The 25,196-nt window shown below is 42.5% G+C and overlaps 1 long non-coding RNA gene across 1 annotated transcript; it reads right to left on the bottom strand.

Moving 5' to 3' along the window:
- Positions 1 to 2,748: 2,748 nt before the first annotated feature.
- On the bottom strand, positions 2,749 to 3,219 carry LOC114912335 (uncharacterized). The gene is made up of 3 exons (XR_003798206.1): positions 3,192 to 3,219; positions 3,020 to 3,042; positions 2,749 to 2,926 (listed from the first exon to the last, which is right to left on the bottom strand). It is a non-coding gene; the product is annotated as an uncharacterized LOC114912335 (long non-coding RNA).
- Positions 3,220 to 25,196: the final 21,977 nt, after the last annotated feature.

Here is a 25,196-nt window from a genome sequence, read left to right as displayed (position 1 = left end):
AAGTTTCAGATGATCTTAAAAGAACAACTGTGGATGTTTTTAAGACTGGAAAGAGTTTACAAAAGTGTTTCTAAAGACTTTGTCATTCTACTGTTAGAGAGTGTGCAAATGGAAGAAAGAACCCTAGAAGCAGTCTTTGAACCCTAGGCTAATTTTTTGTGGATCTACACTCAGGTGTCTCTTACTGGATAATATTTGTATTCATGAGGCCACAACAATAAAAACACTGAATAAGAGTGCTGTGCATAGAAACCGTTGTCTCTGAAAACATTTCTGCCCCTCTCATGTTTACTGAAGACAACCTTTAATGTTCCACAACACAGCTAGAGCAATGTTCTGTAGAAAGAAATAAGTAGAACTTTTAGTATAAATAAGCACTGTCATAACTATCATAAACACTATGATAGATGTTCACATAAACTATCATAAACACTTTGATAGAGGCAAAGAAAACATTGCATTCCAACACAAAAATCTCATCCCAGCCATGAGTATGGTGATGGAGCATCATGGTTAGGGGCTACTTTACTTCCTCAGTCCTTCCTGGGACAGAAGGGTTAATTCCAAACTGGACCCACAGATTTTTCAGGAGAATGTCTGGGTATCTGCGATGTGATATAGAAATTGTGTCTTACAGTATGAGAATGATGCTAAACACACAGTGACAGTACAGTAAAATGGCTTCAGCAGTGGAAATTTGTCCTATCATTAACTTAACTGAAATGTTGTATTAAGCCACGTTTGCTAAACATCCTAAAATAGCAATGAAGTGAAACAGTTCTGTAAAGAGGACGGGGCCCAAACTGAAGTGGAGGACTGATTGGCAGCTACAGGAAACTTTTGGCTGAGGTCACTGCTGCAAAAAGAGGCTCCACTAATTACTAAATCAGGAGTGGCACACTTCTTCCAGCGTAAACAACGAATGTTGAAACAATGTGCTCCGTATGGGCATGATCTCAATTTTTTTCTCAGGGCTATGAGAAGACTTCATATCTTACGCTTGAATAATTTATTCCCTATGAACGTGGCAGATAATGACAAAGCTGGGAGCTTCACAGAGACACTAAATATGGATGGATGAGTGACCCGTTGTAAGTAGTGTATCTAGCAGTGTAAGTCACCTTGGTGAATAAGGTGTATGGGCTGATGACACTACATAGAGTTCATTGGAAGTCATGTGAAGAAGAACAGGACATCGTCGGTTGTCTTCAAGAGATTCCGCAAGCGTGAAGGGGCTGAGAAGGGTCTTTTAAAGCCGAGTGCTCTGATTGTCATCAGGTGCTCGATCGGCATCAGGTGCTGTTGGTTGCTGTGCCGATGTGGACGTGACACATACAAGACAGACTGTTGCATCCACTTGGGACACAGACGGCTCACAAACTATATAACACCCTATAGGCTGCGTTCACACACTCAATCGAGGAACTCAAAATGAGAAATGTCATCTACATCATAATGTGTGGGAACTGAGAGTATGGCTTCGTGGGACAAAACACAATGAAAATTTTAACTAGGGCCTTCATCTCGCTCTCATTTCACACCCTTTTCACTTTCAACACATAGACAATGTTACCATAACTGCTTATGAAACATTTGTATTGGAACAACCCACATTACCGAAGACGATCCCATCCGAGAGGGAAACAGATGTTCATTGTAAATAAACGGGAATTTTGGGAAATGTCAAACAGTTGTTCTACCGCCCTAGGGTCTGTCTAGGATGGTAAGGGGGTGAGTGCCTGTTGGGAAGTGTGTAAGGCTGGCTTGAGGAGTAGGTCCTTAAGGAAAAAGAGCTCCTCAGACCGAGAGCATTATTTCCTTTAGTACTTACTGTGTGCCAGTGTTCCAATAAATGTTTGTCATGAACTGTTTCCGAGCATCCTTCTTTTCCCCGCCGGAGCCCAAAGCAGCGTCTGCTCTGAATTTGCGTGTAGATGCATACTGTGGGTTGAAGTTAGTCTTGTGTGTTTTAGCTTAGGACAAGAGTTCCCTTTTATTTTCTTGATGTTTGGGTTCTGTTACAGCTCGGTTTTCTTTATAACTGAAGAATTATTCTTTTTTATAAGGCCTAAAATGCCAGTTTTGCAAACTTTTGAATTTCACTAAGTTTTGAAGATATTTAATATAGTAATACACATGGGCATGGAGGAGAAGCTCTTTACCCATCATATCACACAAGTACAAAGTTGGTTAGCTGTCAGATATTTCTGATATACACGTGTTCTCATACAATGTGCTGCTCAAGCACCACAGCCTCAGATATTTACAAATGAATGCAATTCATTATTATTATTAACAACAACAACAACACCAACAACAACAATAATACACACACACACACATCTTCTGAACCGCTTGTCCCATACAGGGTCGCGGGGAACCAGAGCTTAACCCGGCAACTCAGGGCACAAGGCTGGAGGGGGAGGGGACACACCCAGGACGGGACGCCAGTCCATCGCAAGGCACCCCAAGTGGGACTCAAACCCCAGACCCACCAGAGAGCAGGACCCGGTCCAACCCAATGCGCCACCGCGCCCCCCCCACAGCAATAATAATAAATTATTATTATTATTATTATTATTATTATTATTATTATTATTATTATTATTATTATTATTATGTTTGGTTTTGCTTCTTTACATAATGTCAGTGCTAAACACACACACTGTCTCAAACCGCTTGTCCTGAGCAGGGTCATGGCAAACCGGAGCCTAACCTGGCAAGACAGGGCGCAAGGCTCAAGGGGGAGGGGACACACCCCGGACGGGACGCCAGTCCATCACAAGGCACCCCATGCAAGGCATCACTGTGTGGTTCTGATCGCTGCATATTCAGTTCTGATGTCAACCCTGTCTTCATTGGATTCTTTCTGCCTGGGGTTTGTGAGGATGACCGCAGCATACGTCACACTGAATACATCAGGCATCTAGACACACATGAACAGATGAATCACCATGAGCACACAAATTAGGAAGGATATGTTTATACAGATGTTTTCACAACATAGTGGTTCACTCACCTTTTCCTGCCTTTCCTGGTTCTCTGAAAAACAAGCATCTGTCAGCTTTTGAACTAAAACATTTATTCATTCGTCAGATGTTTTTCTCCAAAGCAACTTACAAGGTGCTTTAAGCTCTTTATCCATTTATACAGCTGAGTAATTTTTTAATGGAGAAATTCAGAGCAAGTACCTTGACCAAGGGTGGTACAGTGGGAGTGGGATTCAAACCTGGGCCCTTCAAATACATGGCAAAAAGATTTAACCACTATGCCACCTGCTAGTCCATCTGCTTTCAGGTTTGGTCACAGAAGCTCACACTCCCTCACCTGGTTTTCTCTTGTAGACCAATATTATAACTATCGTGAGAAAGACTCCAACACACACAGCCACACATGATAGAGCTACGGGGACTACCGGGAAGCCTGCATTGTCTGTAAATTAAACATAGATGGATTAAGTGTCAGAGAGGTCCTCGGAGACTTTCAAATAGTGGACATGCCTTGCTAGAAACTTTTTTATGTCTTTGATTTTAATGTACTTAAAAACATTTCATATTGCTGTATAAAACTCTGTAGCTCAGCAGTTAGTACTGGTGTCTCACAGCACCTAGACTGTGTTTAGAGGTTGGTTTCATCTCCATTCAGTCTCACTGCAGTTTGCATGTTCTCCCTGTATTTATTACTCAGTGTTACAGAAATCTGTTCATCTTCTTTTACACAGTGAAAATGTAAAAGATATGAGCAAAAATGATGACAGAATATCAATAGTAAGAATTACTCCAGCAACACCAAGGTATCCAGCATAGTTCAGGTTTTAAACTCCTCTTAAAGTGTTTAAAGTGTTTATGAAAGCTTTTAGGTAAAGGCAACAATCTGAATTTAGTTCACCACGCTTGATCTATGGACATCGCAAAATATAAGAGTCATTAGAGTACCTGCAGGAGTCACATTGGATGGAGACTCTACACAGCTGATGGACTCGGTCCTGGAATCTATCAGCCAAACATAAACAGAAGAAAACAGAGACTCCTGTATGACAGTGTCGCTCAGGTAATCAACTTCCTTAATATGCCATCATTCTGTTTATTATTTTATTCCATACTCCAATAATTAACCAAAAATAAACCATGATTACCTCATTTCTTCCATTTTTTGCACGTAAATGATCGGTGACTCTGTATATGTTTGATTAGTTGATCTTCAAGTTGATCAACACTTTCATTTTTATAACAATGTCTTCAGGACTGGTAATAAATTTTGTTTTGCACTTTTTATGAAATATACAGTAACTTTTTATATATTCTTGATATTTTTGCAATATTATTATCCACAGAGAAAAACATTTAGTTTTCAATTTTGACAATGACAGTTTATGATGCTGTGAAATTCACAGAAATACTTACTTTTGTGAACGGACAGGGAAACACGAGAAAAATCAGTGAATTTATTGCTATTGTGATACAGTCGACAGGTGTACCATCCAGTATCTTCAGTGTTCAGGTTATTGATGAGTAGAGAGCAGTCAGGCCCCACTGCCAGTCTTCCAGATCCCTGTGTGTCTTTGACCTTCCCGTGAGAAATTAGTTCAATGACTGAAGTAGAAGGTGAATTGAATATCCATGTGACCATGGAGCAGTCGGACATGGTGTGTTTACAGGGTTGAGTGAGAGTCTGTCCAGCACTACACTGCACAGCGAACTCCTTTGTGTCGTTTCCTGGCCAAAAGAACTTATTGTTACAAAAGCATTTAAATTTTTCTTTCACTGAAATTTGTCAAATGTGTCCCATTTTTAAAATAACAGGCTGCCACTTTTAAGTATAAATGTATTCAAGAACTTAAATCACAGAGGGTGGTGCTCTGGTAGTGTAGTGGTTAGAGCTACAGCCTTTAGACCCAAAAGTTGCAGGTTTGAGCCTCTCCTCTGACTATAGCACCCTTGAGCAAAGTACTTACCCTAAATTGTTCCAGTAAAAATTACCTAGCTGTATAAATGGGTTAGTAGTTCTAACAGTGTAAGTTGCTTTGGAAAAAAGCATCAGCTAAATGAATAAATATAAATAACATTAACAGCTCATTTCTTCCTGAAAAGAATATCCTTGATTTGTAAAAGCTTTAATATAAATATTAGCTAGTTATAACTAATATTTATTTTTGAATCATACATATAGCCATTCCAAAAAAGGTTTTTTCAGAACATGAAAATTTTATATATACGAGATTGTCAGGTTACATTACCTTCCTGCTTTACAATACATTACCGCTGTCTGTCATGCAGTCATAATTATAGATTTCGTATTTAATACATATTATGCAGACCAATTAAACTGGAAGCTTTATTAAAAGATTTCTTTGTATTAAGCAAATGAAAATATTTGTAGTGGCCTTGTAATGAATGAGCATAGGTTCAAGTCCCCGCACTTCTTGTAGTCCCCTTGTTTGAGATACTGGCCCACAACTGATCTTGTAAAAATTACCCTGTATAATAGGCAAATCACAATAAGTAGCTTAGTGTAAAAACCTAATATTGCAAGTTTCTCTGGACAAAGGTGTTAATTTAATGTAGTATAGATAGAATTTTTCAGTCTTTTTATCAATATCCTTTCTTACCCATGGAGGTGCTGAGCAGCAGAAACAATACAAATCCAGTCTTTTCAGCCGCTGCCATCGTCTTGTTCACTGCTACGTCACCTTCCATTCGTCTCTCATGCTGTCTTTTCTAAATTCAGTGAAACACGACTTCTCACTGTTGCAATAACGAATTATGCAGAAGTGCTGTCACGGCAAAGGTCAGCTGCTATAAAAATCATGGAAAAGTCAGGAAGGCATAGAGAAAAGGAGAACTCATGACAGCAAGTGAAAACCAAAAGAGGATCTCAAAAAGCTGAGAAAAACTTTTTATCATAAAGGGTTTATGAATGAAATTTTTAAAGATGTATAAATATTAAGGGTTTGGACATGAATATACTGGGGCTTTATTCGGTTTTCCTTTTTATCTGTAATCTATTATCTGTTGAAAGCTGTGATCACCTGCTCTGAAAACCATGAAATCTTCAGGAAGTACATTCTGTGTTTCTTACTGCAGAAAAGGATTCTGATAAATAAATTCATTTTTTTACATTTTTTCTCTTATGATCTGTGTTTTCAGTTTGCTTAAAGGGATACTAAGAGTACTATAATGAAGTTCAGACTCACAATGAGTTTTTCCTTTCACAAGACTAAATACCAAGTTGGCTGTTCCTTAAACGGAAAATTCATGAACTGATTGTAGCCACTTATCCTGTGAGCAGTGTCATGGATCCGCATGAATAAAACCGTACGAAACACATGTACTTTACATTTATTCATTTAGCAGATGCTTTTCTCCAAAGCAACATACATCTCGTAGAAATGATACAAACAACAGATTGTCTTCACTGCCTTTACTATGATAAACTTCTCTCAGTGTCGGAGTGATGCAAAGATATCGATTCCTGAATATTGCATCGATATATTTACAGACATAATAAACAAATCATGATTGTTTGACTGGTGAATCAAAAGAACCTCAAATAAATGAACAAACAAACACTACTAGGAGGACAAACAGGTTATTTACTCCAAGTTACCTATTGAAGCACCTTCTTGGTACTGAACACAAACAGACACCTCACTGAGCTCTAAGCTCTGTATAATGAACTCCTCTTCCTGCAGAGTTCAGGACTTCATCTGCAAGATGCCTCAAAAACACAGAAGCAGACTTGATTCCACTTTGGCAATGACTCAGAAATTTAAAAATCTAAGAGAATAATGTGATGTTCAGTTCTGACTGAGTTGAAAAGAACAGAACAGAATAGAATGATGATAAATGTTGTGGTTTTGGTTTTTCCATGTGTCTGTAGTTCATTTGTCTTGGAAACTTCTGGTATGATTATACTTATCCATTTTGGAAACACTTTTCTCTGAGGAAACTTCCAACATTAAGTTAACTATGATGGGCATGTCTTGCCCATCATGGCAGGCAGTCATCAGCTTCAGTCAACATGAGGTGCTGGTATCACATCCGGTCAGCCTGGTCAGGTCTCACCATAGAGAAACTGAGGATAAGTGCTTTGCTCAAGGGCACTACAGCAGATTTGAGACTTGAATCAGCAACCTGGCAGTATCTTCTTTACGTCCATGATTTTAAAATCAGCAAAATGCCAAATCTATCAGGTCAGGTCAAATACTATAAAAAGACATTGGTATTTTGCTAGTAAATCCATCCATCCATCCATCTTCCTCTGCTATCCGGGGCCGGGTTGCGGGGGCAGCAGTCCGAGCAGAGTCCTCCAGACTTCCCTCTCCCCGCACAGCTCCTCCAGTTGCTCTGGGGAAACCCCAAGGCGTTCCCAGGCCAGCTGGGAGACGTAGTCTCTCCAACGTGTCCTGGGTCTGCCCCGAGGTCTCCTCCCAGTGGGACAAGCCCGGAACACCTCCCCAGGGAGGCATCCAGGAGGCATCCGGAACAGATGCCCGAGCCACCTCAACTGGCTCCTCTCAATGTGGAGGAGCAGCGGCTCTACTCCGAGCTCCTCCCGGGTGACTGAGCTCCTCACCCTATCCCTAAGGGTGCGCCCAGCCACTCTGCGGAGGAAACTCATTTCTGCCGTTTGTATCCGCAGTCTCATTCTTTCGGTCATGATCCAGAGTTCATGACCATAGGTGAGGGTAGGAACGTAGATCGACCGGTAAATTGAGAGCTTCGCCTTACGACTCAGCTCCCTCTTCACCACAACAGACCGGTACAATGACCGCATTATTCCAGAACCCAAGCTGTGAGTGGAAGTGAGCCCGACTATATCTAGACGGTATCTCTCAACTTCCTGCACCAGCTCAGGCTCCATCCCCGCCAGTGAGGTGACATTCCAAGTCCCAAAAACCAGAGTTGGCGCCCGAGGTTTGGGTCGGCCGGGCACTCGGCCCTGACCACCACCCAAATCACAATGCACCGGCCCCTTACGGCCTCTCCGGCAGGTGCTGAGCCCACCGAAGAGCGGCTCCACGTCTTGGCTTCAGGATGAGCCCGGCCAGGCCCCGTGGGCATAGGCCTGGCCACCAGGCGCTCGCATGCGAGCCCCCCACCAGGCCTGGCTCCAGGGTGGGGCCCCGGTGACCCCATACCGGGCGGGGTAAATGAGAACCTAGATTTGATGTCATCGTAAGGGGGTTTTGAACTGCACTTTGTCTCATCTGTCACCCAGGACCTGTTTGCCATGGGAGACCCTACCAGGGGCATATAGCCCCAGACAACATAGCTCCTGAGATCATTCAGGCACTCAAACTCCTCCACCACGTTAAGGTGGCGGTTCGAGAAGGGGATAATTGTAAGTTGCTTTGGAGAAAGTTGTTGGTGTAATGAGATATTCTTCTTTAGTGCCCCCCCCAACACACACACAGTCCAAATACATATGCATCAGGTGGACTGGTGACTATAAGCTGCCCGTAGTGCATGAATGTGTGTGGTTACACTATGATGGACTGGTGTGACGTACCCAGCCCAGCCTTGCACCCTATGCTTCCTGAACAGACTCTGGACAGCTGCAACCCTACCTTAAAATAAAGCTGTTGGCAGTGGAACTGAGTGAGTGTTCATAGTACAGTGTAACACTAGTACCTCACAGTGACATGGCTGTATACTGAGACCTGGGTGTGAATCCAGCATGCTCTGTGTGTAATTTGTATGTTTCCTCCTAGTACTCTGCTTTCCTCCCACACCCCAAAGACATCTTTTAAGTGAGCTGATGACTTCGACTTGCTCGTAGCGCGTGATTGTCCTGCCCAGGCTGTATCCCTGCCCCAGTCCCTGCCTCACACCCTATGCTTCTGGGACAGGCTCTAAACTATGTTTTTCCCCTAGTGATCAGAATACTCCAAGACTAGGAAGAGTTTAATAATACACATATGTTTTTTAATTTAATATGTTTTTTTTATGTTTTGGCTCTCAGAGTCCAAAATTCAGACACTGCATCCGGTGCCCTTTGTACTCTTAACAAGCTGTTCTCAGGTGCAGCTCTCTTTCCTGGGGACTGGGCAACACTAGGCTAAAGGCTGCCACACTCTTCCCACCATAGATAGCGGGCCAGAATAAAGTCTGGGAGAATATGTAGGACAGGGTCAGACAGTCAGGGTAACATAACCTAACCAGCTTACTCATTGTAGACTAAACTATTTCTGAAGCTACACATGTACAGCCTAAGCACTTAGAGGTAGCAACACCACAGTCCTGCCCGCAGTACAGTCTTTACACATGATGTCTGAAATTCTATGCAATATACACCAGATGGCAGAATTTTGACCAATTGAACTTAAACATCCCCACCACTGTATACTATAGTTCAAGTTTATTGTCATAGATACAAGTACCGTGGACATGTATCATGAAAATCTTCCTGAATGCTTTTCCACAGACTATGGACAAAGACAGTAGAAATACTGCACAAACAAAACAATGACAATGACAGTGAGTAGTGCAACAGCAACAGCAATAAACAAAGGTAACAGTAGTAACAATAATGCCAGTTGACAGTCAGAGAACTCAGAACGAGGGAGTGAGAATGAGAACGCTTAAGTGGCAGAATAATTTACCAATGTGTTTGGGTGGAGCAGTTCAACTCTAGTTACTAAAGGTAGCACATTGGTTAGTGTTGTATACTCTTAGGGGGTGTGGTGGCGCAGCGGGTTGGACCGGGTCCTGCTCTCCGGTGGGTCTGGGGTTTGAGTCCCACTTGGAGTGCCTTGAGATGGACTGGCGTCCTGTCCTGGGTGTGTCCCCTCCTCCTCTGGCCTTACGCCCTGAGTTGCCGGGTAGGCTCTGGTTCCCCGTGACTCTGTATGGGACTAGCGGTTCGGAAAGTGTGTGTACTCTTACAGCACCGGGGTAAAAGCTGTTCCTGTACTTAGCTGTGCGGGTTCGAATAGACCTAAGCCATTTTGCAGATGGCAGGGAAGAGGAAAGTGCCCACGTGGGGTGACTATGATCTCTTATAACGCGCATCGTCTTTCTGAGACAGCGTGTGGTGTAGGTGTCCTGAACTGCTGGTAGCTGTGTGCCGATGATTTCCTGAGCTGTTTTGACCAGCCTCTGTAGGGTTTTCTTGTCCTGTATGGAGCAGCTGCCACCCCAGGATGTAATACACCCTGTGAGGACGGACTCCACAGCACACCTGTAGGAAGTGGTGAGGACTGTAGTGGACATCCTGGCTTTCTTCAGACGCCTGAGGAAGTGGAGGCATTGATGGGCCTTTTTGATGGTCGATGCTGTGTGCTCAGTCCATGTGAGTTTGGCAGTGAAGGTGACCCCAAGGAATTTGAAGCTGTTGACCCTCTCTACAATGTCCCCTCCTATGTAGATGGGTGTCTGAACCGTATCCTGAAGTCAGTCACCAACTCCTTAGTTTTATTAACATTGAGAGACAGGTTGTTGTCCTGGCACCACTCTGCCAGGAGCCTCAACTCCTCTCTGTAGGCCGTCTCTTCGTTGTTGGTGATCAGACCCACAATGGTGGTATCGTCAGCAAACTTTATGATGGCGTTGGAGCTGTGACTGGCCACACAGTCATGTGTGAACAGGGAGTATAGCACTGCGCTCAGGACACTTCCCTATGGAGTGCCAGTGTTGAGGATCAGTGGGGAGGAGGTATTACTACCAATCCGCACACGCTGCAGTCTGTTGGTGAGGAAATCCAGGATCCAATTGCACAATGCGGCACTCAGTCCCAGCCCTAGTAGTTTTTGGATAAGTTTGGTTGGGATGACAGTGTTAAATGCTGAGCTATAGTCTACAAACAATAGCCTTTCATAGCAGTTTTTATTATCCAGGTGATACAGAATGGTGTGAAGCGTGTGTGATATTGCAGCTTCAGTGGATCTGTTGTGGCGGTAGGCAAACTGCAGTGGGTCCAGAGTGTCTGGGATGTTGTCCTTAATGTGTCTCAGCACCAGCCTCTCAAAGCATTTCATTGCAATGGGGGTCAGTGCCACCGGGTGATAGTCATTAAGGCAGCTGATTTTGCTCTTCTTAGGAACGGGGATGATGCTGGTGTTTTTGAAACAAGTGGGTATAGCTGAGCTTTATAAGGAGGTGTTAAATATGTCTGTGAATACAGTAGCCAGTTGCTCACTTCATGTTTTTAAAACTCACCCTGAAATTCCGTCCGGACCAGCAACTTTGTGGATGTTGACTCGGCTAAAAGTTTTTCTCACCTGTGCCACAGAGACGGTGAGACCGACATTCTCATGTACTGTGGGGATTCACAGTGGGGGGTCTTTGTTCTCAAACTCGAAGCGGCCATAAAATGGCCATAAAACGCATTCAGTTCGTCAGGGAGAGACACAGCGCACCTGTAACTCTAGAAAATAAGTCAGTAAGATACATTACTGGGTACTAATACATTTGCATTTGCATTTAGTCATTTAGCAGACGCTTTTGTCCAAAGCGACATACATCTCAGCAAAAGTACAATTTATGCATTACATTAAGAGAAGGAGACACAACTGCAGACATGAACATCTCAAGCAAACCTAGTTTGTTACCTACCACTTGCTGCACTGAGGTTCATAGGTGCATAAAACACAGGATAGACAATTCCCGATACCCTTCCACCAATTTTTTATTTTTTTTTAAATATTATAAGATACACAAATAAGCAAGTACAAAGCCAGAGCAGTGGCTGAATAAAGATTGTATCTGGGGATGCTTATGGAGTTACAATGTGTGAACAGTTACACCCTAAATGAGCTGGACGGATCTTGGGTGAAGTGAATCTAGAAAAGGTGAGTTTTCAGACCCTTCTTGAATGTAGACAGAGTTTCCGCAGTTCTGAGTGAGAGGGGAAGGTCATTCCACAACGGACCCAGAAACGAGAACCTCCGAGCTTTACCTTTCGTGCACGGGACCACCAAGCGAGCAGAAGTGGACAAGCAAAGGGGCCTGGCTGGGGTGTAGCGGTTGATTAAGTCTTGTAAATAGCTGGGAGCAGTTCTATTGATGCATTTGTACACAGTAAACAGGGTTTTGAATTTGATTCAGGCAGCTATAGGAAGCCAGTGCAGAGAAATGAGTAGAGGAAATACATGGGAGCGCTTTGGCAAATCAAAGACAACTCGTGCAGCAGCATTTTGTAGAAGCTGCAGAGGTTTGATTGCAGTAGCAGGAAGGCCACACAGGAGAGAGTTGCAGTACCCAGACGGGAAGTCACCATGGCCTGGACAAGTAGTTGGGCGAAGTCAGTAGAGAGGTAGGGACAGATCCTACGAATATTATGCAGGATGTATCTGCAGGACCGGGTTGTGGCTTTGATATGTTGAGAGAATGACAGACTCGCGTCAATCGTTACTCCCAGACTCTTAGCGAAGGAGCTAGGCGAAATGAGTGAGTTGTCCAGTTTGACTGACAGGTCGTGACAATGACCGGACCGAGGGAGAAGGTGTAGCTGGAGAAAAGAAGAGGACCCAATATCGAGCCCTGCGGAACACCGGTTGAGAGAGGCAGAGGAGAAGAACGAGAGTTCCGCCAGATGACTTGATAGGATTTGTCAGAGAGGTAGGACTCAAACCACCTTAGTGCCACACCTTTGACCCCAAGCTGGCTAAGAGAGGAGTGTAGAATCCAGTGATTGACAGTGAAGAAAAATGGTTCTGAAAAATGTTGTTTTCTCATTGATATTATATGACTGTGATACTCAGACTGTACAACCAAGACAGGATAAATGAGATTGCAATGTAAGTCCACAGAAGTGTTCTTTTTATTAGTCACAGTGAGGGTTGCAATGTGTTCTGGGGAATCTGAGGTTTGCGTTCTTTCTTTCTGCTATACCTATTGCAGCAGACAGTTAAAAGAACAGCTCATGTGGGTCACATGAGGAGCAAAGAAAAGAACTGATCACAGCAGCTGAAAACCACCCTTCAAATTTTAAGATCCCCATGTTGCCTCACTGTACAAGTCAGTTACTGTCAACACCACCCTGAGGAAGTTTGGTCTGTGTTTCATACTGCAGGAGAGGTGACATCACAAGAATTAAAATATGAAAGATAATAGATATCTTAATAGATATCTCAAGAGGTCAGTGGCACACAGGACGGTGGCCATGCCCAGCTCTGGGATTCTTGGCCATGCCAGGCTGATGAGGGTCCGGTATGGCGATGCTATTTAAAAGCAGATGGCGTTCAAAGTGCAGATCTGGAATGGACGCAGAAGCTACATGACATGCATGGGTTGTTTAAATGGTTTGGTCTACAACCTAAGGGAGGGTGTGGTGGCGCAGTGGCGCAGTGGGTTTGGCCTCTGCCCTCTCTCTTGCAGGTCTGGGGTTTGAGTCCTGCTTGGGTTGCCTTGTGATGGATTGGCATGCCATCCTAGGTGTGTCTTATCCCCCTGCAGCCTTGTGCCCCGTGTTGCCGGGTTAGGCTCTGGTTGGCTGCGACCCCATTTGGGGCAAGCAGTTTCAAACATTGTATGTGGTCTATGATTTTGTCTAAAAACTTCATAACTCTACCCTGTACCTTATTCTGCCTGGTCACTCCCCTTAATGAAGTAAAAGTGGTGTGACACAGGATCATTCTTTATTACTGTTTCCTAAATTTTTCAGATGGAGCATGAAACTCCTGAATGGGCTGACTTAGGGCTTTGTCATAATTACTAATCCATAGTGTGATAAACTGTAACGGAACTGAAACAGCTGGGATTTGGCACATTGTCAAGAATCATACCAGAAGCTGCGCAAGACAAATTACAGAAACATGAAGAAAAAGGATCAGATTTATCATCTTTCAGTCCTTTTGTAACTCTGTGGGATGTAAACTTCTTCAAAATACATTACTTCATTATTTCTGAGTCATCTGCAAAGTGGAATCAAGTTTCTTTCTTTTCTTTTTTTTGAGGCATCCTGCAGCTCAGGACCTGAACTCTGCGGCTTTGTTGATGATAAACTTCTTCTGAACCTTTACTTAAAACAATCCGATGAGTATCCCTATGTGCGGAATAGTACAGTACATTACAGAAAATAAGAAATAGTGAATATGGTCAGGAAACATTTAGTTTTCCCTTTTCATGCCAAGCATTTCTCAGGTGAGAAGATCGTCTTTCAGTTGTTCAGTTGCGGTGATGGTTCTCCTTTTCTGCAGTGTGAATCACAGAATAGACTTCCTGACTTTGTTTTTACTGTGACAGCTGTGACCGCACTCTCTGTATTTTATGGCGCACTGAGACGTGTTGCTTCTCTAGATTTAGAATAAAATTCAACATAGTGTGAGAGATGAACAGGAGGTGATGGAGCAGTGAACAGGACGATGGCAGCAGTCGGATGGACTGGATTCATGTTGTTTCTGCTGGTACACATCTCCATGGGTGAGAGGATATTGATGAGAATTAACTGACACCTTTGTTACAATGTTTGCATTCTGGGTCAATACCTCAATCAAGGGAACTACAGCAGATGAGGGGATTCAAACCCATGTCCTTTGATTCCTAGAGAAGAGGTCAGACTACTACATTTACGTTTACATTTATTGATTTATTTTATTTATTGCTATATTTATTTATTATTTATTTATTACTAAACCACCTGCTACAACTATTATTATTTACTTAATACAAACAACATTTGATTGTGTTTGCAACATCCCTTGTGTACATAAAATGCATTCAGTACAGAATCTATAATTAATTTTATGCAATATTTATTTTCTTAAAACACTGAAAACTCTGTGACTGCATGACAGACTCAACCTGAGGAAAAGGGGTTTTACTCTTGTACATATCAGTCACTGGTGTCATACTACTTTTTCTTACATTTTTCCAGTTATTATTAAATTAATTAAAATGTGTCAATTTTAAAAAAATGAATATTAGTTACAAATAGCTAATATTTAGAAGAAATCTAGGATTTGCATGAAATTTAAACAAATCTAAATCATAAAGACATGTTTTCAGTACAGTTGAAATGTTCAAAAATAGTAAGGGTAAACTTCAAATCTCTGTATTCTCTGTGGAAAGTGGCAGCCTCCTACTTTCCAGCATAGCAGTATTTTGTCTTATGTCTTTTTTCTGTTTGTAAGTACAAAATAAATATTAGTTATACATATTTAATGTTGACATTAAAGATTTACATGAAGCTAAAACTGAGAGTGCCAGCTTGTATACTAGGGTGATGCAGCGGGTTTGGCCGGGTCCTGCTCTGTGGTGGGTCTGGGGTTTGAGTCCTGCTTGGGGTGCCTTGTGATGGACTGGCGTCCTGTTCTGGGTGTGACCTCTGTGCCCTGGGTTGCTGGGTTAAGTGCTGGTCTGCTGTGACCCTGCTTCGAACAAGCTGTTTCAGACTGTGTGTGTGTGTGTGTGTGTGTGTGTGTGTGTGTGTGTGTGTGAGCTTATGTACTAAGTATTGTGTTTGAGTCTTTGAATATTTCACTGTAAAAATGCACCCTCTTATGTTCTCCAATAATAAAAGAAGATTTTATTAGTCCCTCACTTTCGTTAACTGCCTGTCCAAATCAGGGTCGTGGCGGTCCAGAGCCTCTCTCAGAATCAAAAGGTTAAAGTTTCGGAGTAGCACACAGTAGACTGGACAGCAGTCCATCGTAGACATAAGTTAGAGTGACAGAAAATGTTTGTTTAAAGTTTTAATAACATTAAGATATTCTGTGTATTATTTCCATTGTTTTGACCAGGAAACGTCACAAAGGAGTTCGCTGTGCAGTGTGGTGTTGGACAGACTCTCACTCAACCCTGTAAACACACCATGTCCGACTGCTCCATGGTCACATGGATATTTAATTCACCTTCTGCTCCAGTCATTGAACTAGTTTCTCGCGGGAAGGTCAGAGACACACAGAGATCTGGAAGACTGGCAGTGGGGCCTGACTGCTCTCTACTCATCAATAACCTGAACACTGAAGATACTGGATGGTACACCTGTCGACTGTATCACAATAGCAATAAATTCACTGATATTTCTCGTGTTTCCCTGTCCGTTCACAAAAGTAAGTATTTTTTATGTCTTTTTAATTGCTGCCCTAGGAAGGGGCAACTGATTATGGACAAAACTAAAAGTTGAGAAACAGCACATTACACCAGACATCTCCAGGGACATGATCTCTGTATTATATACCGTTTTTATTTAGTGCAACTACTGCTTTTCTGACTCATCGAGGGAGACTTGGGAACAGGACCTTGAGATGTCTTTTAGCTACCATGAATGGTCATCTACATGTGTTAAAGTCTTCCCTGTCTATAACTCCCTCAGCATCCAGGAACAAAACTTTAAATTCATTCACAAAATCTATCTCACTCCAGTGCACCCTCATAGGATGTTCTCAGAGACATCTCAGCTGTGCTTTTAATGCAAAGCCTCTCCAGGCACTTTGATACGTACTTTCTGGGATTAGATCCAAGCAAATTGGACTGGGGTACATGCATCATCCAAGAAACCTTTAAGAAAAAAACTTGATTTTTCCCCAACTATTCTTTCATTGGGGGGTGCGGTGGCGCAGTGGGTTGGACCACAGTCCTGCTGTCTGGTGGGTTGGGGGTTCGAGTTCCGCTTGGGGTGCCTTGTGATGGACTGGCGTCCCGTCCTGGGTGTGTCCCCTCCAGCCTTACGCCCTGTGTTGCCGGGTTAGGCTCTGTTGTGTTTACTCAATAAACACACTGAGAATGATATTGTTAACTGGCACGTAGCCTCGTTTAATGTTCACGCTGGGTTTTCACAACCATGTGCTTTTTACGTATTCCTCCTCAATCCGCTTCCTTGCTACCTAGGTATCCTTCCTGTACCTACCGAACACATCTGCCCTCTATCGGTAATAACAGAAACAACAACTGATCACCACAGGCTCCGGTTCCCAGTGACCCTGTCTGGGACAAGCAGTTCTGAAAGTGTATGTGTATGTGTATGTGTATGTGTATGTGTATTCTTTTGTTAAATCACAACCCAAATTCCTTTCTTTGATGACATTATGGTACACAGACAATCTACTCTAATATATTTCCCAAAGAAATGTCTTTTAATGTTGTGGTCTATAACTGAAGTTCCCACTGTAAACATGTGGATGACAGAAGTGTTTGAATCTGTCCCATTCAAAAAAACTGACATTTGATTTGTATGAGAACTCCAACAAGTTCTGGAATATGTGGACAGCCATTTGCATGTTATTAGAAAGTGCTGCATGATCATACCTGTGATAAATTGCAGCCTTTTGACCCTGAGCCATTACTCTATGGACATATTTGTTTTTTCTCAGTGTATTATCTGTATGCTGACTTGACCAGTGCTATGCATAAAACCACTTTTAACAATAATAATAATAATAATAATAATAATAATAATAATAATAGTAAATCACAGAATTTGTCTGTCTGTAACTAGATTGTCACTTCTGTGATAAGTCCCTGCATTTTTAAGCAAGATAATTCATTGAGTACCGTTGCTAATATTTGTAGTCCTCACTCTAACCATAACTCTAATAGCTGACAAGTTGTTAACATTTTACAAAACTTTCACAAAAATTTCGGGCATGCAGGGGTTTTACACAAACTTAAGTAAATACTATATGGATAAGAAATAAAAGAGAAATTATGAAATTCTACCACGTATGATTACAATTATTATTAGAGGTATTTTCGTTGTTCTTAGTAGTAGCAGTAGTCATAGTAGTAAAAGTATCGTATTATAAACCACTGTAAATTATCTTGCCTTGACTCTCCGTTTTTCCCCTTCTCTAAGGTTTAACAACGAGCAGTGTGGAGCTGCCAATCCGATTGGTCAACTTTTTCATCATTCTGAGCCTTCCTCCAATCATTGCATTCATTTACATCAGGAGCAGAAACCATCCAATCAGAGGTCATTCTGAGGGTAATAGTGGTATACTAATTCTCAGTAAAATAGATTATTAGGCCAGTTTTGTGTTGCACTGTACTTATTCTCAATAAATCACACCGATTCACGTCTACTTTTTTTACAAAATTTGCTATTGTCACTTTTGCAGGTGTGAAAATGTAACCATGAAACACATTTAGTATCAGTGAAAAAGTCAGAAAAAAATTCTAAAAGTACAATCAGCTTGATAACTACAGTATTAGTACAGCAGTCAGTTAATATTTATTTCTATGTTGGTCTGTGTTTCTCTTACCTTAATTCCCACTCCCACCCTGCAGATCAAGAGTCCTGTGATACAGAACTCCAAGAATATGTGAATGGCTAGATGACAAAGAGAGATCTCCATTCTGATCTTGTCTCCTGCACGTTATTGTATCCACTCCCAGCATCCTGTATGATGAAAACAGTGATACTGGGGTTCCGTTCATCACATCAATATGAGAACATTGTAATTAGTTATTAAGCATATTTATACTGAATATCTCTCAGTCTTATTTGTGCCTTATTTCCCCCCATTTTACTGTTGCATTATTACTGTTGCATTTTACTGTTGCATTATTACATTTTACTGTTGCATAGTTACATTTAAATTTATTCATTTAGCAGACGCTTTTCTCCAAAGCAGCGTACATCTCAGAGAATACAATTTGTGCATTATATTAGGAGAAAGAGACAGTTGCAGACATGTGATTCTTAAGTAAAGTTAGTTTGTTTTTATCCACCATATGCACCAATGCTCATCACACGAGTAGCTGCATAAAACTCAGAACAGACAAATCCTGATCACCTTCCTACAATTTTTTTTGTTTTTTTTGTTGTTGAGATACACAAACATTTACGTACATTATAGGAGTAGCTGTGTAAAGGCTTATCCGAGCATGATAATAAAGTTATGGTGCATAAACATTTACACCTTGCACAAGCTTAAGAGATCATGGGCGAAGTGAGTCTGGAAGAGATGAGTTTTCAGACTTCTTCTAAATGTAGACAGAGTTTCAGCAGTTCTGAGTGAGAGGGGCGAGGTCATTCTACCACAACGGAGCCAGAACCGAGAACCTCCGTGCTTTAGCGTTCGTGCATGGGACCACCTAGTGGGCTGAAGTACAAGAGCAACGTGGTCTGGTTGGGGTGTAGTGGTTGATCTCGTCTTGTAGATAGGTGGGAGCAGTTGTACTGATGCATTTGTAGACAATAACCAGGGTCTTGAATTTGATCCAGGCAGCTATAGGAAACCAGTGCAGAGAAACATGGGAACGCTTCGGCAAGTCAACCATAACTCGGGCAGAAGCATTCTGTATTAGCTGAAGAGGTTTGATGGTAGTAGAGAAAGGCAGGACAAGAGAGAGTTGCCATAGTCCAGATGGGATGTCACCATGGGCTCGACAAGTAGTTGTTCAGAGTCAGTTGTGAGGTAAGGACGGATCCTGCGGATGTTATGCAGGATGTATCTGCAGGTCTAGGTTGTGGCTTCGATGTGCTGAGAGAAAGATATACTTCAGTCAATCATCACCCTCAGACTCTTAGCTGAGGAGGTAGGAAAAATGAGTGAGGTGTCCAGTTTGATCAAAAGATCATGACAGGAAGACAGGCCAGCTGGGAGGTGTAGGAACCATGTTTTGGAGAGGTTGAGATTTAGGTGATGATCAGACATCCATGCAGAGATGTTTGACAGGCAGGCAATGATGCACGTGGAAATGTGTGATGCTACAGGTGGAAAGGAGATTGAAGAGCTAGATATCGTCAGCATAGCAGTGGTATTTGAATCCATGAGAGGCTATGACCGGGCTGAGGGTGGAGGTGTAGATCGAGAAGAGAAGAGGACCCAGTACCAAGCCCTGCGGGACACCGGTTGAGATAGGCAGAGGAGAAAACAAGAGCTCTGCCAGACCACTTCATAGAATCTGTCAGATAGGTAGGACTCAAACCATCTTAGTGCTACTCCTTTGTCTTTGAAATGTACTGTAAGGCACCTAACTATGGTTCTACAGGCATCACCTTGTGAAATGACCCTAATGGTGACGGATGTTAATTGGTCAACAATTCTCATTCAGCTTCCAGCTAATGTTTTTAACAAGAGTTCAAGAGCACTGGGTCTATAAACTGAGGTTTTAAATCTATGTGTAATCACAAGAAGGCAACAGAGTGACCGCTGATTGGTGTTGTTCCCTCACAAGAATCTGGGCTGTTCAGGTTTAGGTTCAAATCTAGGTCAGTGTGCGCGTGTGTGTGCGCACGTGCGTGCGTGTGTGTGTGTGTGTGTGTGTGTGTGTGTGTGTGTTTGTGTAAGAGAACTCAAATGAGGCCTTGGTCATTTCATATTCTGAGGTCCTCTTCTGAAAATGTAAAGGGGTATGAAACAGTACTCTACACATTATTTCCACATGAATTCAAACGTTCCTCATCATTTGTAACTTATGCAGCTTTTCTGAGTTTATCACTGACTTTATACTGCAGTGTCAGCCTATCAGTCAGTAAATCACACACACACACATTTTCAGAACCGCTTGTCCCATACGGGGTCATGGGGAACCGGAGCCTACCCGGTAACACAGGGCGTAAGGCCGGAGGGGGAGGGGACACACTCAGGGCGGGACGCCAGTCCATCGCAAGGCACCCCCAGACCCACCGGAGAGCAGGACCGTGGTCCAACCCACTGCGCCACTGCACCCCCATCAGTAAATCAGTCAAGAAAATATAATACGAGCACAATCATATAAGTTTCTACTGCTATATATAACATTTAATGATATGCTCATCCAGTATACATGTTTAGTTGTGCCTTTTTGCTTTGCATTCACCGTATGTGCTGTGTCACTTTATGAAGACCTGAATTGTTTGTAATTGTAGGTTCATCCTAGACAACTGTCATCCCATTGTTTTCTTGTGTTTCTGTAAGCACTTTTCCTTTGGTATAAAACTATTGGACCAGGTGTCAGTTGAATAAACAATAGTACACACACATCTTCTGAACCGCTTGTCCCATACGGGGTCGCGGGGAACCGAAGCCTACCCGGCAACACAGGGCGTAGGGCCAGAGGGGGAGGGGACACACTCAGGACGGGACGCCAGTCCGTCGCAAGGCACCTCAAGCGGGACTTGAATCCCAGACCCACTGGAGAGCAGGACGAGGTCCAACCCACTGCGCCACTGCATCACCGCGCCCGCCCGCTTAAACAATAGTAGTAATGTGTAAAGTTCTTTCATTTGTACTCAGTACCAATTACAGGGTTTTAAACTTTTTTTTCTGTAACAAACCAACACCTCTGATTTTCAGTGTAAAATTAATCATCATTAATTATGATTACAAACACTCATCACTGTTTCTCAGAGTGTCTTTGCTCACTTCTAACAGCTGTCCTTCACAGACAGCTGGACACCCACAGCTATTGGACTGACACACAAACCACCTGTGGTCCTTTCTCACTTTCTGGACCAACACAAACAGTGACATTAACACAACTGCAAAACATTTAAGTAATTTAAATTTTAATTTAATTTTTTTTTTTTAAAATTTCACACACAGAAAATAAAACATACAGCTTCCATGCATTGTTAAGTCATCTAGGCAGTATGGTGGAGCAGTAAGAGCAGCTCTACATCACAAGTCCTGGCTTTTGATTTTGGATTTGGGCTCAAATTTGGCTCTGTCTGTCTGGAGTTGTATGTTCTCCTAGTATTCACGTGGTTTTCTCAGTTTCCCCACAATCCCTAGACATGCACTTCAAGTGCCCCACCCATGCTGTTCACTTCGTGTGATTCCTGGGGTTCATTAAAAACCACTGCGACCATGTATTGGAAAGGTAGTTTTTGAAAATGTTTGAAATCCAGATGAAAGTCATTCCAGCCTCATTCTCAACTAATGTTGTAGTACCCTTAGGTATGCTACTTGGAATGAATTAACTATTTAAAATACCCAGTTTTTAATTTCTCTGCACAGTCATTTCCTGGTGAGCATTATATTGCTGGTTTGCAAGATGGGGTAAACCCTGAACAGGACACCAGTACATCACAAGGTATCACACACAGTTCTTTTATATTGTCCAATCCACTTGAAACACGTGTCTTTAGACAATGGGAGGAAACCAGAGCACCTGGCAGAAACCCACACAGGGAGAGGAACAGGGATATGGAGGAAGGTATCATGAAACCAGTTGCAGACCAAAGCAGCCTGCCCAATGGAAGCTGACATTGTCCCAGATTATGTGATATAAGAGTTTCTCCGGTCTACCCGGCTGTCGGAGAACAGAGCTCTGTAGGTTGTCAAGAAAACTCACAAGGTGGTTGTGTTACAGGGGCCAGAGGATAGTGGAAGGGCATGATACTAAAAGGACCCCATGCTGGTTGTTTGCTGCACACATTGTGACATTGTGACCTCCCCCCCCCTTGCCCTGCTGGCCTAGGACTTGCACAACTGCTTGCCGCTCAATTACATTGCGTCCCCATCTCCTCTGTTTTGTCAGGTTTTGCTCAGCCTCATCAGCATAGACATACTCTCTCGGGGTTTTACAACTGTCAAGTTCAGAGATTCTCTGAAAGTAAACATAGTTACTGCATCAGACAACGGCTGTACAAGAGTGTATGTGATGTACAGAATAGTTACACACACACACACACACACACACACACACACACACACACACACACACACACACACACACACACACACACAGAGAGACACACACATACAGACACACTGTCCGAAACCGCTTGTCCTGAGCGGGGTCACGGCAAACCGGAGCCTAAACCAGCAACACGGGGCACAAGGCTGGAGGGGGAGGGGACACACCCAGGACGGGGTACAGAATAGTAATAGATGCAAAACATCCAAGAAACCAACATCCGAGGGGTACATTAATGCCATAACTGTACTATTTAAAAATCGCCGTTATTAGACCCCTACTAAAGAAATCAGATCTGGATTGCAATAACCCATGTAATTATAGACCGATCTCTAATCTACCATTTTTATCCAAAATTCTAGAAAAAGTTATAGCTTCCCAAATGGTACATGGCATTGCCCTGATTTACTTTTGTGAGATTATTGATTCTTATATCCCAGGACGATATCTCCGTTTATTGGATGCAGGTTACCTTAAAGTACCTGTGATCAGTAAGACCTCAGCAGGAGGTCACGCCTTTAGTTATAGAGCACCTAAAGTGTGGGATAGTCTAGCAGTTACTGTCGGAAATGCCCCGTCTGTTTCTGTTTTCAAATTTCTACTAAAGACTTATATGTTCACTCAGGCATTCCACCTCGAAATGTAATTCCACCTGCCTTGGTTGTTTTTACCACCTTTATACAAATGCATATTAAATTGACTTAAGTTACAAAATACTAACTCTGTTCTTTCCTCTTGTCGAGCACTGCCTCGCTACATAAGACCTGAGAAGGCCAGCCAGCGGTGACAGACGAATCCCGTGCCGACTGAAGATGACGACCAACTGCCATGACGAAGGAGACGTTCCATGCTGAGCTGGGGATCCAAGATGTCATTTAGCAACAACATCATTATTTCTTGTTAAACAGATTTACAATTGTTACTTTCTAGAATGCCCAGGAAGTGTGGGCAACCACTGGCCCATGGACCTCCAGAGGTTTTTTTTCCCTCAACCTTCAGCTGGGAGTTCTTGTTCCTTTCCCCGGTGGCCAGTAGGCATACTTATAGCTGTATAAAAGTACTTTATTATGGAAGCCATTAGTCGACTGTCTTCTTTGTTCCTATCTGTTTTTCTTGCCTTATGCCTGTGTTAAAGCGCTCTGTGTCACTGCGTGAGAAGAGCGCTCTATAAAAATAAACTGAATTGAATTGAATATTTCAAAGGTTTCAGCATGGAAACTTGTAAGGGAAACTTTCAGTAACTTATCTAGTATTGCTGTTCTTTCACTCTTTCAGTGTCTTTCAGATGGGACTTAATATAAATGCAGCTACTGAGTTCAGGTATGAGACACAAGCACAGTAAACTTATTGGCATTGCAGATGACATTAAATCTCACCTGTTTCTACACATATTGTGTGAATTATTGGCTCATGTATTTGCTTTAATAACTAACAGAACCCGGACCTTCTATATCAGTCAAGTGGAGTTAGAACGTACTGCTGGCGAGCACTACAGTTTAGAAAAAACCACCTCTCTTCATGTTCCTCGTTTTGTTTTGGAGGGAGATCTGAAATGTTATGCATTTTCTTTTTGACTGTGAAGACAGCGCTAAAGTTTAAAGCACTTCCTTCTGACATCAGACTAATGGTATTGATGGCATTTCCTCTAAACAATTACAGTTGTTGGACTGGTGGCAGTAGAGAGATTTCTGTGGAATAATTGTAGCTTTGGAAAGTTCAGTGGGTGTCGCAACAGTGTTCAGGAAATGCATACATCTCTTCTTTTTACAGTTCTCTTGGATTTCACAACTAATTCCGTTCCTTTACGCATTTCCACTTGGTTGCTGAAAAAAGAAATACACAGTAATAAGTTTCTACGATGCCTGTTTGTATGATGACTCAGCTCAGCTCTTTTACTACAGCTGAGAGTTCTTCAATACGTCTTCAATACTTTTTAATAACCTATATCCACATTATAAGTGAATTATTGTATCATTTATTTCATGGACGAGCAATCTTCAGTCTTCAGTCTCACCATTACTAATGGGCTTGTGGCAGGGGGTGCTATTAGTATTATAATATTGCCAATAATAGTCATCAGATTATTTAAATTTTGGTCTGAAAAATTAATCTACAAACAAAAGGAAATAACGTTTCAGGAAAGGAGAACCACCAATGTACCCTGATTCAATAATGTGACTATTTAATATTTTCCATTACTACATTATTAGTGGGGGCGCAGCGGGTTTGGTCGGGTCCTGTTCTCTGGCGGGTCTGGGGTTCGAGTCCTCCTCGGGGTGCCTTGTGATGGACTGGCGTCCTATCCAGGGTGGTCCCCTCCCCTTCCATCCCTGCACCCTGTGGTGCTGGATGAGGCTCCAGTTCACCATGACCCTGCTCGGGATAAGCGGTTTCTGACTTTGTCTGTGTGTGTGTGAGTTATTGTAAGGAGCAATTAAAATTGCAGGAATAGTTCTCTATACTGTACATCAGGTGGCAGCATCTCTACAGGAATGTCAACATTTCTCACTGCGTGTGCAGCAGGGTGAACTTTCCTGTGTGAACAGTATACAGTGTTACGTGGGGTGTAGCGTACGTCTAGTAAATCGTTACATAAAATGTATTATTACCACAGTCACTGCCAAAAAGGATGCTTTCCAGTATTTTTTCAGTAATGGTCACTAGGTTTGAGGGAGCAAAGCAGTGGAG

This window comes from Scleropages formosus, chromosome 15 (genome assembly GCF_900964775.1).
Source record: "Scleropages formosus chromosome 15, fSclFor1.1, whole genome shotgun sequence".
Classification (NCBI taxonomy): Eukaryota; Metazoa; Chordata; class Actinopteri; order Osteoglossiformes; family Osteoglossidae; genus Scleropages; species Scleropages formosus.
The sequence above is the reverse complement of the archived record's forward strand: the minus strand, read 5'-3'. Positions and strand labels throughout refer to the sequence as shown.